The sequence below is a fragment of the Rattus norvegicus genome, chromosome 19 (assembly GCF_036323735.1).
Source record: "Rattus norvegicus strain BN/NHsdMcwi chromosome 19, GRCr8, whole genome shotgun sequence".
Lineage (NCBI taxonomy): Eukaryota > Metazoa > Chordata > Mammalia > Rodentia > Muridae > Rattus > Rattus norvegicus.
In genome coordinates this window covers 34,164,518-34,178,678 of record NC_086037.1, presented here as the reverse complement: position 1 = coordinate 34,178,678, position 14,161 = coordinate 34,164,518, and the positions used below count along the sequence as shown (strand labels likewise).

At 48.7% G+C, this 14,161-nt stretch overlaps 1 long non-coding RNA gene across 5 annotated transcripts in view; it reads left to right on the top strand.

Annotated features, from left to right (window-relative positions):
* LOC102553576 (uncharacterized) overlaps positions 1-14,161 on the top strand; it is a 62,277-nt gene that overhangs the window by 4,152 nt on the left and 43,964 nt on the right. Inside the window, exon 2 of one of the 5 annotated variants that reach the window (XR_010060117.1) lies at positions 2,048-13,442. The exons of the other annotated variants lie outside the window; for them this stretch is intronic. This is a non-coding gene — a long non-coding RNA (uncharacterized LOC102553576). The remainder of the gene's footprint in view (positions 1-2,047; positions 13,443-14,161) is intronic. 5 annotated transcript variants of the gene reach the window in all.

Sequence of the window (14,161 nt, the reverse complement as noted above, 5' to 3'; positions counted from 1 at the left end):
ACGTTTAAAGCTAGCACTCGTCCCTATCCCGCAAATCGGCGCGCTTGAAAACACACCAACGTGCGCCCTCAGGGTGCACCGAAGCTTCCAGGCGCACCTTTCTTCCTTGAATCTGCCGGTATTTAGAGCCGCCCTCAACAGTCTAACATTCTTGGCTTCTTGAAAGTCCTGGCCTCCGGGCAATCGGTGGCCAGAAACCCAATGGAGCTGGCGGTCCCTCAAGCCTTTCTCGGGGTGTGCTCCACGGGAAGCTCCAGGGAGATGCTTCACACGTGCTCTCTGTTGGCTCTATGTGTGATTAAGGGTGGGGGGATCCCCCCCAAAACACCACGAACGAAAACGCAAAATCTGCTGCTTCGCGCTGTTTAATTAAAAATGGGCGAGCAGAGACGAATTAATTGCGGGTATCTAAACTTTGATAACTTTTTTCGTTCTTTTGAGTCCTCGACGACGGAGAGGCGGGCGCCTGGCTCTGCGAGCGGCATCCCCCGCTAATTTCTTGTTTGTTTTCTTTCCCTTTGGCCCGGAGAGAAATGAGGGGAGGTGGAGGAGGGGGATGGGAGGAAGGGGACGGTTGGAATGGCCGGGAGAGAATTGGTCTTTATTGTTGGTGGCGATACATCAATTATAGGCCATTGTCTCGCGCCCAAGTTCCGCGGTTCGCTGGTGCGGTCGCCGAAGTGTCAGCAAGCTGGCGAAGCACTGCGTGCGGCAGAGCAAAGTCATAATTAAATCAATAAAAAATGGACACAGTTTGGGGGGGTTATTTTTTTATATTTGAACGGGTTGGGAAAGCGAAGGACAGTGAGGTGCCACAGCTGGGGTCCCTTCGAACTCCCTGCACACCTCCAGGCCAGAGCGCTCCATGGGGTCGAGCCCTTCAAACCATGGATGGGGACTGCTGCTGGGAAATACGGCGAAGAGGCTGCGCCTTGCAGGTTCCTCAGGCGGGCCTGATATTTAGGGACAGACTCCCAGGAATGGGGTAGCCCAAAATGAGGCAACAGCTGCGCAGAGGTCGTGACCTCTCAGACCAAGACGAAACGGACCCTGTGGAGGTACTTAGCAATTGTACACACTGCCTTTGGGGGACGGGGGTGTTTACGTTCCCTTCACTGTATAGCCTCAGTTTCCCGAGGTCTAGTTGGCTGACCGGAGGGCGGTGGCCTAGGGCCGCGGCCATAGCAAAAATTTCAAGGAAGGTGTTTCGGGGCTTCTTTGTTTGAGCTCCAATTTTAGGAAGGGGTGGTGGCACGAAGGCCTTCCATTCTTAGGCCTGGTTCTTCTACCCGTAAAGTTTTCTAATTATGGCCCAGTCTGACCCCGGTGTGGGATGCAATTGAGGCCTTGTGTGGGTCCCTGATTCTCTTTCAGGTTCCATCTGTGCAGTTGGAGCACCTACTCCACAAGTGGGGGTGGTCCCTAAACGCTCTGGCTGTGCCCCAACTTCCGAAATTTCCAACCCAGGCCCCAGGCCGGGGCTACAAGGGCAGTAGAGGAGGTTTCGTTTTCCTGTGCCGGGCAAAAAGCGGCAAAAAGGCGGCAGCGGCGCCCCGGGGGCGGGGAGCAGGCACATCGATGGTATCAACATTATTGATGGGAAAACGTTCTGGGCTGGAGCCGGGAGATCAGGTTCCCAGTCCCTCCCCTCCCCGGAGGTGGGTGGGATCAAGTGGATGGTGTGCTTGGGGTGTGTGTGTGTGTGTGTGTGTGTGTGTGTGTGTGTGTGCGCGCGCGCGCGCGCGCTCTGCTCTTGGGGATGGGGCGCCTGGATGCACCACCATTAACCACCTGGGGTTTATTTGTGTTTTCTTGTCTGGATGCCTGCCGGGTGGGGGGTGGGAGGAACAGTAAAGAAAGATTGAAGTGGCTTCTTAGCGTTCTTTTCTGGACCTAGGGCTTGGGGTGGCGGCGATGACATAAAACAAAAGTCCATTTTGGAAAGCGTTCGGTAGCTTCGCCTTTTCCCAAGCTTGGGACTCTGCTTTCCTGAGAATTTCAGACTCTTCTTAAGCGAATTGCAGTTCAAATCCTAACCTCTCCTCAGATCTTGGTGCAGCAGCTTCGAACCCAAGGCCTTGGAGAGTGAAGTGTGAGCTCTGCCCAGCAGCTGACTGCTGGCGAAGTGGTGAAGGGCACAGATGGCGAGGGGAGAGGTACTGTCGCCCAGCCGCAACGACGTGCTCTAGACCTGTGCCCCTGCAGCGGGAAGACAGGGTGTCCAGGTTCGAGAAGGAAATTCAGTCGCGCGCAGCGGAGGCAGCGTTCCACCAGAGCAGTGGATTCCTTACTCCCTGTGCGCGGCAAACTTCATCTTCCTCTTCTGGCAGAGCTATTCCCACACCAAAGAACGGAATGGACCGAGGACCGCAAATGCTCCTCTAGGTTGCGCTTAAAGTTCTCTGCACTCCGCAAGCAACAGTGCCTCGCTAAGGGGTGTCTGGGTATAAAATTTCTCCCAGAGGAAATGTCCCGAGGTAGAGAAAGTGGAAAAGACTAATCGAATTTATAAAAAGAAAACCTTTGCTTCCTTTTGGTTAAATCCTTTTGCGGTTTTCTGAGCGAGAGAAAAAAAATTAGCACCAAGCAATAGCGTGTGGCTAATTCTTGGAATGAGTAACTAGGATATTTAGAAAGCCCAGCAGGGTGCACAGATTTTCCTGAAGCGCAAGAACTAGGTCCCGAGGATCCAGCAAAGAGTGATTGGTTCTCATTAAATGCCTTCAGTTGAGATTGAGAGTAAGGTCGCTAGCCCACCCCTCCCCCCATCCCTACTCTGGTGTGGGGGTGTGAGTATTTGCGGGTGACCGGGAACCTACAAGGAACATGAATGGCGATCCTCTCCGACATCGGGGAACCCAGATGTGGACGAAGCAAACCTGTCACAACAACACAACAACAACAAAAAATTTTTTTCCAGTTACACAGTCCCTTTTTTTGTTTTCACCAGAAAAAAAAAAATCCCACTTCTAAACAACAGGTTAACCTTTTTCAGAAGATGTTGACTTTTTTAAAAAGTCTGTGTGCTTTGAAACCTTGTCCAGTGAGTGGCTTTTTCCACTCATTTTCATGGGGTCGAAGAACCTTTTGGTTTCATTTCGATAGAAAAACAGAAATGGCCAGGTCTGGTTTCAGGACTTGTCCTGTCAGCTAGGCCTGCTTGTCACTCACATGCAAGTCCCTCATAAGTCAGCTGAGCCCTGGCTGGGAGTGAGTGTTCCAAAGGGTTCTTCCCTACTTTTAAGGGAAGGTTTTTCTCCTAAGTTGGGGGGAAATTGTCTTGTCTCTGGACAGGGGTTTTACCCCTCTTCAGGCTCCATCAGTCGGACAGCCTTTCTCCTGGTGTAAATGGTGTAAAACCTACACCATTAATTATTGCCTTGCAACATCTCTCTCCAACATCTCTCTCTCTCAGCAGCAATACGATCTCCCTCAACTTGACATCCAGTTTAATGTGCAGCTGGGCATGTGAGACACATTTCCCAACTCCAACTCTGTATCTCCTTGCTTCCTCTCGGTGGAATTCTCCAGGCACCCAAACTCCCAAGGCAGTATGAAGAAGGAGCTCTTGCTTTTTCTCCCCACTCACACTAAGGAGCTCTTGCTTTCTCTCCCCCCACCCACCTCACACTTACAAATCACCATTCTGACCTCTGTCTTGCATTTATTTTCCTAATTTTCCCTAGTCTCTTTGGCCTATTTTGTACTAAAATACAATCCCAGGAAGATCGCCCACATTTAACCTCTAGATTCTGTAGGGATTTCTGTAGATCCTAGCACCAGGCTTCCAGGGAATGATTTCCTCCGCCAACTGTGGGATTCCAAGGGGACTGAATGAATTCTGTGTTCCCCAGGTTTGTTTTCATTTTTTTTTCCTTTCCACCTTGGGCCTCGAAATACCTTCAGTCAGTCAGAGCATGCTGAAGAAATCAGCCGGTGATTTCAGCTCCCCTCCCAATCTTTCTTTGGCTCCTCTGGGATATTTGCAGGGCGGCCTGATTGCATGTGTGCTGTGAGTGGGGTTGAGAGTGTGGAGTCAGAGCTGGGTGTCCAGGTTTTGCATTTTGGTTGTACCATGTTTAACAGTGGCCAGGGGACACGGCCCTGGGCTTAGTTTGTGTTCTGTATTGGCTAACCCCGTTTAAATTAATATCACGACCCCCTGTTTCCTGCTTTGTTGAGCATATAGTAAAGAAGCAGTGCAATGCTGGGCAGTGTCTAGCAAAGAGCCAGGTTTGCCTCCTATAAGTAAACCTGCCTCTGTGAATTCCTTCACTTCCTAAATGGAGATAATATTAGTCCTTATTCCATAGGGGTCTGGGGGAGCTAAAGGAGTTAATACGTATGAAGATTTTAGGATGGCGGCTGGCGTGGTAATTACAGTGCAAGCGCCAGCTATTGTTGTCACTGAGCTCACAGGTTTGCTGTGGGGATCAAATAATAGAGTGTGGTCAAAATATTCCCACTCCACCTATCTATCCATTCATCCATTCATTCACTCCATGGAGAAAAGTGTTGGGTGGGCATGGGGGATGCCACTGGGAAAGACTTGCATTCATCTCCTCACTTGCAGGAAGGGCCAGGGCAGGCCTGGAAGGTTTGTGAGCACTGCAGACAGGAGTGGCTATCTGCTTACATGCCTAGCTGTATTTTCTGGTTCTCTTCATTTGCTTTTGTTGCATGGAATCCCCTGGGTCGTGTACGGAGGACAGCAGAACAGAGCAGTAAGACGTGCCTTGCTTCCTTTGACCCTAGACGGCATTAACCAGTTAGAGTATCCCAGGCCTTGCTCTTCTGGCTTTTTTTTTTTTTTATTTTTTCTTTCCATCACTTTCTGTTTTGTGAAGTCATGAAGATTCACCTTGGCCAGTCCAGTAGGACATTCTTCCGGTCACCTGCCTGGCTCTCGGAGGAGATAACTTTTGGTTTAGACTCAGACTCTCCAATGGCCGCTGCTCCTTCTGTTATTAGGATTACAGCCATGTTGTATAGCTCAATGTAATCGAACCCTTACAGGCAGAAGGCAAAGTGCCCTTGTGAACTCCCTCCCTGCGCAGTGAGATTAAAATGCTTTTTACGGCTGGAGTCTGGAAAAGGAATCCAGAGTGTGCAGCCATACCTTCGAGCATTGAGTCCTTCGAGCATCGAGTTGCTGGCATAGCAGGTGTGCAAGCTTCTTGTACTTTGAGCTTCCAGGCAAGCTAGTGCCCTTTAAGAAGCTCCCAGATGTCAGCAAGTGGAGGCTGAGGCTTACCCCACCCCTTTGTGATAAAGAAACAGATAACATTTAATCTGTCATCTGATGTCCTTCTACTCAAAAATGGTCTCCTGAGGGCCAGGGAACCTTTTATTTAGGGGCTTGGAAGTATGTGACTTATATGTGAGTTTCCTTCAGGTTCCTGTGGCCACAGTTGGGGAAGTGAACATGATCTAGCCCTGTTCATGATTTGTGGGAACATCAGAGTGGTCAGAGGCTTCCTGGTCTCTGTGGCTCCGTCCAGATGGACTGCTGACCGAACTGGGAAAAACCTCTGGTGTTGGTGGGTGGCCCTCTAAATATCTTTATTACTTTGGGGGAGGGTGGGGATTTTCTGAAGCCAAGGGTTTTTGTAAGTTAAGAAAACACAATTAAGTCACCGGTGTCCCTTCACCCGTTTATCCATTCATTCACCCTTCACTCGCAAACCCATGGGAGCAACTGAAGCAGCAGACTGAACATGCCAGTGGTGGTTTAAATATGTAAGATGTAATGGTGACCAGGACAGAAAGATATTAAGCTCAGGAAAAACAAGATCCATAATTAAAAGGGGACATGGTATACAATCTCATTTATATAAGATTCTAGAAAATTCAAACCGAACCATGTACCAGAAAGTAAACGGCAGATAGAGTGATTACATCATAAATTGTCGAAGGGTCGGGGTGTGTGTGTGTGTGTGTGTGTGTGTGTGTGTGTGTGTGTGTTAAAGGGAATGAGGAAACTTTGGGGACTGTGAGAAATGCTTGTGGACAGGTAGCGATCGCAGCAGGGACCTGCCCATTTCAGAACTGACGCTACTGTTCACGTTAAGTGTCTGCTTGGCAGTACACGTTAATTGGGTTAATAGGACGGAAAGTGTAAGTCCTGTGAGATATCTCAGATAAACCAGCTGAAGGCCTGCCATCACCTTGGCAGACTGAGTTCAAGCCTGGGAACCCACAGAAAGGTGAGAGGAGAGACCCAGCTCTAAGCTGTCCACACCACACACCGCTTTCCCCTGTGTGCCTCTCACAGTCCACTGGCATCCATGATGTATACTAGGTTCTGATGAGAGTTGTGCTCATACACACAGATACCAGTAAAAATGAAATTTTCATTCAACAATTCTAGAAAATGGCAATTGTACATCACGGACTTAAAGGGGAGGGAGGATCTATTTATTGCAAGTGCCATGTTTAAGCACTTGAAACCATTAAAGGTTGTCTGGGGTTTGGTGACATTTGGCTTGGGGACAGCACAGGCAGGATGGAAGTGAGACTGGCTTGGCACCAAGCTGTGTGTCCTGGTTCTGGAGGGAGCATAAATTTTTGCTCAGTTACAGTTTTCTGGGGGAGTAGTGGTGCTTCCCACTCCTCGACCTGGAAGCAAAGGACTCCCGAATGTCAGCAGGCTCATCCAGACTGACAAGCAAACTTCCCACTGCAGAGAGAGGAGGACATGCCTTCCCAAGGCAGGTGGATGCAGAGGGAGCTCAAGTCCGTGGCTAGACATACTCAAGAGTCCCAGCCTGGCATGTGGTTCATTGGTCACATGGCAGGCAGTGGCCAGTTGTGGTGAAAGGTCATCTTTGGTGGAAGGCCAGTTTTTTTTCCTCCCACAACCTTCCATGGACTGATATGTATGCAAACACAATAAAGCATGTCACCATAAGAGAATAGTCACACAGAACATAATCTCAAAATATCTTATCCACCTATTGTTTACGCATTATCTGCCTCTCATCAGAACCCAGTGCATTATGGACTCTGACGGACTTTGAGAAGTTCCTGCGGGGCAGAGTAAAGGGGACACAGTGGGGTTTTCCCATGCATAGACCCTTGCTTCTATGAGGAAGCAAACCCTGGACCCTTTCATTCTGATTCTTAGCTACAGCCACAGAATCCGACTTTTTTTTCATTGATTCATTGTGAATCTTACAACACCCCAAATCCACTTATTTCCCAGTCCCTCTATATCTGCCTTCCACCCCTGTTAAACCCCCCCCCCACCGCCCCAAAGAAAATAATTAAATTAAAAACCCAAAACATCTCATTGTGGAAGCTGTAGTGTGTCACAGTGTGTCCCACAGTGTTCCCCTTCGTTTACACATCTTTTCATGACAATCATTGGTCTGGTTAGAGCCCTCTAGTTTCTGCTATAATGTATACTCAATTAGCAGTATTCAAATCGATCCCGTAGCGGCGGCACTCCTCACTACCCGTCCCAGTGTCCTGGGTTCTCAAATAAAACACACACACACACACACACACACACACACACACACACACACACACACACACACACAGCCTTTATTTTAATATGTCTTAAACAGCTCAACAGCTGGGCCACTTCCTAACCTCCACGTGACTAATCCACCCTCCGATATCTCTAAGTTATTACTTACTAAAATCTGTATTCTATCTTGGCTGCCCTATACCCAGGTCATCAGCCTTCTTGGACTCCTACACGACGGTTATGTTCTCTGTCCTGAGCTTCTCAGGTGTGGCATCTTGGTTCTCCTCCTTCCAGCATGGCGGACCTCTGTCTTCTTTCTCTCCCTGTCCCCAGACCGGAAACGTAAAAGTCCCGCCTCTGTCTACCCCGCTCACACATTGGTTGCCGCCATCTTTCTTTACCAATCAGAACCCACTATGGGCAAGGTCCTTGATCTCTTAAATGCGGGACATTGCAAACAGGTTTTTGGGGGAATGTAAATAACATAATAGAAACAATATTAAACCAAGCCCACAACACTGTGCCAGCAATAGTGGACCCGCAGAAACTCCTCTTAGATATTCTGCTATTGCCCTGTGTTACGAAAATCCTGCGGCTTTTGTTCCTCAGGACTGATGAATTCTAGCAGCTCATAGGTCAGGTAGATGTTGGAGTGGTCCAACCCAAAGCCATTGGTGTGCGCCTGGATGGTAGCTGACTTGTCAGCCCGCGTCTAAGGTGCATGGAGTAGGCAGTTCCCTGAGCTAGATGAACCGGAAGGAAGTTGGACATCTGTGTGGGCTCTTTCAGCTCCCTGTCCCATCCGAGCATTTCAGAGCCTAGTTGAGAGCTTCCTCAGAATGCATGCTTTCTGTCAAACGGGGCCATTACCCCTGCCCTTGAAAGGGTAAGTCTGCCATGTTCTTCAGTTCTGCCAGCTGGGTTTAAGGAGTCTCAAAGCCCTTAAAATATTCTCGGAGTGTCCTCAGGACAAAGGGAATGAGAAGGTTGCTACCTTTCATTGCTCGCCTCCCGCGATCACAGTGGATGTGATCAGGTGAGCTCATTGGAGCCTCAGAGCTCTTTGAAGTATTGGTGCAGTTCTTCGGTCAAATGGGGGAATGGAGTTGTGTGGCTCTTTCTTTGGGGTCTCTTAGCTGTGGAACTGCTTGTCGCCAACAATTATGTGTCACATTTATCCGAAAATAGATCAGTCATGGTGGTCCATGCGCTGCACACTACAGGCTGAAGTAGGGGACGGAGGACAATGCAGACCAACCTGGGCTGTGTCATGATATCCTGCCTTAACACCTACAGCTCGCCCAACGAAAGAATAGCGACCTTAAATCTAAATGAAGCTGGTTGGCTGCCCCCCACCCCCAAATATTAGAGCCCGAATGATTTGGGGGTGGGACTCATAGCAGAGAGGTGTGATCTGGAGGTTTTGTCTTTTTGTTTGTTTGTTTGTTCCTTGTTGGACCATCTAATGGAGGGTACAGATTTGCTAGGCTCAGGACTGTGGCGGCTTTGTGGTTTTTCTGTGTGGTCTGTAAATGCCTTTGATTTCGACCTGATGAGACGACAGAGTGCTTCGAGTAAAGCTAAGTCTGCCCCAGTGAATTAAACTGTCTTTGAACCTCTGATTCCTGATGAGTTGATGGCTGGTGCCAACTGTCAGTCTGTGTGACCCCAGCCCCCACTGGGCTCCTCCGTCCCCGTGGTTAGGACAAACAGAAGGTTCCAGTTATGTTTTTTTTCACCCCAACGCGTGTAAAGCAGGATATGTGTTGAAAGGAACTGGGATTTGGGAAAAGGAAGTCTGCATTAAAACCTGTATTCTGCCATTAGCCAGAGGATTTTTGCCTGAGTGTTTTCAGCTGGTAGAACAGTCACCATAGTCCTGTGTGGACTGAAGAACTTCATCTGTGTACTTACCTGCCTAGCAACCTGTGAGGTCGCCAGGCTTTCACCCCTAGGGGCAGGCCATTGCCTTGTTGCATGAACTGAATACAGGGGAAGGAAGGGGTATCTGCTGGTGTGCACTGGGACAGCTTATATTTGGAATATCCTTGAAGGTCAATGTTGTCAAATGTTTGCTCCTCAAAGTGGGGCTACTGGGAGGTGGCGGGACCTTTAAGAGGTGGGGCCTAGGGGAGACTGTGCAGGCCACTGGTGCATGGCCTTAAAGGGACATAAGCCAGATCTGACTTTTTACATTCTTTCTGACCATTGGGGTGAGCAGTTCACTTTGCACATGCCCTACTATGCAGACTGGTGATCGAGGGGCGAACGAGAAGGCTCCGTGGTTAAGAGTAGTTACTACTCTTACAGAGTGAACCTGACTTCAGTTCCCAGAACCCACACTAGATAGCTTATAACTGCCGGTAACTCCATGGAACCCAACTTTTCCTGGTCTCCCAGAGCACCTGTATATGTTTCCTCTCCCTCCCTTCCCACACCCTAAAATGAGTCTTTTTTTTTTTTTAAATAAAGGAGTCCAAATAAACTGTTTCTCTAGCAAGTTTGTCTTCCCAGGTATTGCTGTGGTGAGCAGAAGCTGTCACATGCCAATGTCAATTGCTGCTGGATGCTACTTATTAAACGTTGCTTCATTACAGGGAAGACTTATGCCACCTCAGCTAACCCAGAGATGTTAGAATAATGATTATGAATTAGAAGGTCAACGGGAGAGGGTAGGGTAGGGCGAGATTCCAAGTTTGCGATGAGCTCCTCGGAGGGGCTGCCCACCATGGGTTGCTCTTTGTACTGTGTTAATTCTACATAAGGAACAAGTGCACCAGCAAGTGAGACTGGGTAGGGTAGTAAGGCAGTCACCTTAGCCAGCGACCTCCCAATAGGAGGGTGACTCATTGTCTACATCATCTTCATATAAGAACTAGGATAAGAGCAAGGTCTCTCTTTCTCCAGGAAGCCCCGAGGGTAGCCTAGCCACGCTCTCTTTTGTTTTCCAGGCTTGGTGAATACAACAATGGGTCTGGTGGCTTCTTACTCCGAGTGACTAGCCCATGATATGACGTTTGCTTGATAAGGCATGTGGAACATCTATCTGCCCGATGCTTACTAGGCTCTAAACGCTGTGTTAGAAGGAGTTCTCTAAGCCTCCCAGTGATTTTAGACACTAATTGCACTGGTTCTGGGGGTGTTTAAAGCCTTCACATACCGATTCTCTGATTCAGTTTTCCTTGCTGTCACAAAAATCTTAGACTAAAACGATTTAGGGAAGGCTTGGTTTTGTTTCCAGGTTTTAGGAGTTTTAGCTGGTCATGGTGGGGACCCAGAGCGAGATGGAATGTCTATATGAGCAGGCTTCCGACTGAATTCTGTCTGGGTCCCATGTGGTGCTGCTCATTTAAGGCAAGTCTTCTCCCTTTAGTTAGTATCTCCTGGAAAACACTGTCATAGACACTCCTAGAAGTGGGCTTCACTGGTCTCTCCATCCATTCAAGTCAGCAACCGACATTAACCATTCTACCAGCCATATTCCCTCCCCCATACCTTTGCTTAGAGACACAGTTTTCGACGGAGGGTAACTTCTAGCCCAAGGCCAGTTTCTAACGTCTGGAGATTGTTGTTGCTTTGTTCTTTTTGTTTTGTTTTCTGTCTCAACCTTGAGTGGTATTTAAAGGTCTAAGACAGGGGAGGATGCTGGACCCCTTCAGAGCGCAGGGCAGCCCACCCCCCCACAGATGAAAATGCTCAGGCAGCCCAGTGTTAACGAGGGTGGGCACAAGAGCATCATTAGAGCTTGAGTAGTTGGTTCATCCTGCAGAAAATGCTTTCTGAGGGGCTGGAGAGATGGCTCAGAGGTTAAGAGCACTGACTGCTCTTCCAGAGGTCCTGAGTTCAATTCCCAGCAACCACATGGTGGCTCACAACCATGTGTAATGGGATCCGATGCCCTCTTCTGGTGTGTCTGAAGACAGCTGCAGTGTACTCAAACATAATAAATAAATAATTTTTAAAAAAGGAAGAAAATGCTTTCCGTTTCTGCCTTACAGTCTTCTGTAGGTTCTCTGAGCTGACCTGGGATGGAGTCTTTGTTGTCATTTTCCTAATTTGTATTCTTTTTAGTCTAAATTGAAGGCCATCGAAGGGCTTCCCTGTCCCCTCCTGCTGCTTCCCTTTCACAGGTATTGTGAATATGGCACTCTGCCTCCTCCCTCTCATGCAGCATGTGTCACTGGAAGGGAGGAGAGGACTCCTTTGGTTGTGTGCTGGAGTTATTTTACCGTTAACCTTTTCTGACTGAGACCGGGCTCTTTAGAGCCATTCTCGTTACAAAATCCAGACCAGTTACTTTATTTCATCGGACACAGGAGAAATAACTTTTTTTTTAAAAAGTACTTTAAGAAATTAGTTTGGCAGAATAATCCTCCCCCCTCCCGCCCCTAAGGGGGAGGGACGGAGAGAAGGATTGACAAGGTATGGCTTCTTTCTTTAAATGGTTTAATTTGGAATAGATATCCATCAACAGTACAGAGGATTCAGAACACCTTCCCTGGCATCCCTGGAATCAGGACTCACCACAGATTCTGAAGAAGGAGCATTCTGTCATTCACTGCGCCCAGGTACACAATGGATCAGACCTCGGAGGAGGCCCAGCATGCTGCCTCCTGAAATGGTTTCTTTGCTGCAGGCCTGTTGGGGAGATGCTTATCAGAAAGGGGTGGACAGGTCTGCAATGGACAGGCCCCATTCTGTCTCCAGTGGTTTATTGCTAGTGATAGGTGCCATCAGTGTCTTGCCTGAGAAATGGCCGTGCTGCAGGCATTTCTGTCGGAACATCTTATTGATCTGCTCGCCGCCTCCCTTCCAGAAGACCGGAGTAGTCAGAAGGCAGAAGCTACTGGCTGGAGCTGCTATGGCACTGTGAGCTGCAGCTGTTCTCTGGGGTGAGCACAACAGTTACCATCACTAGAGCTGCTCCATCCGGGGTCACAGAGGCTCGCTCCAGGAAACCAAGTAGCCTGGATTGCACGAGGACCCACCAGCAGGATGAGTGCTGCTTCTGAAATTGTTTCCCCGTTGAGGTTGTATGCCTGAGATTCCTGCCTCTGACCCACCCCGGACCTCGATAAAATAGGATTGGAAGCAGTTAATCTGGGAATCTCATTCATAAATAATCCTTCTTGGCTCCCAGCACTGGTATATAAGGAGAGATTTATAAGTACAAACCTGCAGGCCAAACTGCAGGAAGCAGTGTGGATCCAGCCTCTGGCTTTGGACATGAGACGAAATGGTTATAATCAATATATTGCCACAAGCATCAGGGGACATTTTTATGGCGTTTGCATAGGACTTTATAACGTACAGTAGATGGGATCTGCCACCAGCCCAACCCAGGCATAAAATGCATCTTATAAATAAAAACACAGAAGCATTTTGGCAAAATGTATGACGGTTACAGCTATAGAGAAAGTTTGTAGAGAGTAGGCTAGGCTGGAATTGGAGTCTGAAAGTGCAAGGGTGTACCAGCGGTGGGGACGGTGGCATTGCTGACTTATAGCTGGGTGACTAAGGATTTGGCAAGAGTCTGGCCACTGACCATGTCCCCCTTACCTGTAAGCGGCATGACCTTGGGTTGCTCTCGTTCCCAGTTCATTGATGAAAATCGTACTACCTGCCTTTATATGGTTATTTTTTTCCTCTTTCAGGGTGGAGGGGGTTCACATCTGGCGTTTCGTGCATGCCAAGTTACATTCCGCCACTGAGTGACAACCTTAGCCCACACATCAGCTTCCTTTTCAATGAAGTAATGTGTAGAAATGTTTAGTGCATTCCTGCAGTGTATAACTGCTTAATAACGGTTAAGAAGGAGAAGACGATGCTGAGGGCGGCGCTGAGGTCAGCGACAATCATGATGATGTTGCAACAACGGTGATGATGGCAGTGGTCAGCTGGTATCTGAAACGTACCGTATCACAAAGTATGGCGGGACTCATGCTCATTGCCCTCTTACCCCTGTCAGGTAAGACACAGGCTCAGCAGGTCACGCCCACACGCGTAGCTGGTGACAAAGAGGCCCAGCCAGGCAATTATAGTGATGTCTCTGAGATGGCTGATGGTCCTGCAGAGTGGGGTCCAGGTCTCCTCCCTGTTCTCACCTCCTCTGAATGTGTTGTGCTCCATCGGTGGTGAGTCCTGAGACTGCAAACTCGTCTTTACTATGAAGACTGGCAAGCTCTGGTTTGCTAGGCCAACTTCCGGATGCCAAGGGAATGCTTTTGCGAGCACCATCGTTCACTCTTCCTGTTGGTTTGACCTTGTCCGCATCTCCATATTATTGTGCTCATCCAACATTGCCAGCGTACAGTGGGGATGGCAAGCGAGAGACCCAAATCAGCCGACATGTGAGTGTAGATGTTATTGAAGAGCCGGGATTCTGGGTACCCTTTCGGGGAACAAGAGCCCATGTTTGAAGAGTCTGTTCATGGAGCCATGGGAGTCTGAAAACATCTCAGTAGTTAACTTGTACTGAGTCTGATCCCGTGTTAAGCAGTCAGGGCAATCCTTTACAAATGTGACCACAAGCTCGGTGAAAACCTGCAAAGCCCCACATCTGTCAGCTTTCTCGGCGTAAGCGGCTGAGGCTGACTCAGTGTCCCAAGAAGAGGAGGTTTGTTAAAAGGGTGTTGGTGGCATTTAGATATGTCAATGGAAGGAAGACGAGACTCTGAAGGCAGCCGG